A 505-nucleotide genomic window follows, 5' to 3' on the forward strand; every position below is an offset into this window, starting at 1 on the left:
TTTCTTTTAGGTAGATAGAGAAATTCTCTCGGTTGCTCCAAGTGCATGCTAGTGTGATCCCCGAATATGCAACCATTAAACACATATAAATATACATGGTATACGCACTAGTTGTATATTGACTATTGATTTTCATAATACTTTGGACAGGCATTCAAGGCAAGATTCACAAGACTCTGATAGCTGGATCCAAGAAACTTTTGGAACAAGGTCAATCATTGATCAATGCATCTCGAAGGATCGAAGTAAATCTCCAATACTTATTTATTTGATAATTCCTTCGCCGAAAGGTATATGATTTATTCACAAAATATTTCTGTTGCTAGATTTTGAAATTGCAACACAGGTAAAGGCGGGAAACCGGAGTGCCAGTCCTGACCACCTTAGAAAAGAAGGCAAAATATCGACGCGACTTAAAACAAGAAATATGTATTATTACTTGTAGTCATCGCAAAATAAAGTCATGATTATTATATAAAAATAGATGATATTGGTAATTATAATA

General features: G+C 34.1%; 1 protein-coding gene across 1 annotated transcript in view; it reads left to right on the forward strand.

The window, feature by feature from the left end:
* Positions 1 to 505, forward strand: part of LOC119585617 (potassium channel subfamily K member 10-like) — a 16,240-nt gene that overhangs the window by 11,795 nt on the left and 3,940 nt on the right. The window lies entirely within an intron of this gene.

The sequence above is a fragment of the Penaeus monodon genome, chromosome 20, assembly GCF_015228065.2.
Source record: "Penaeus monodon isolate SGIC_2016 chromosome 20, NSTDA_Pmon_1, whole genome shotgun sequence".
NCBI lineage: Eukaryota > Metazoa > Arthropoda > Malacostraca > Decapoda > Penaeidae > Penaeus > Penaeus monodon.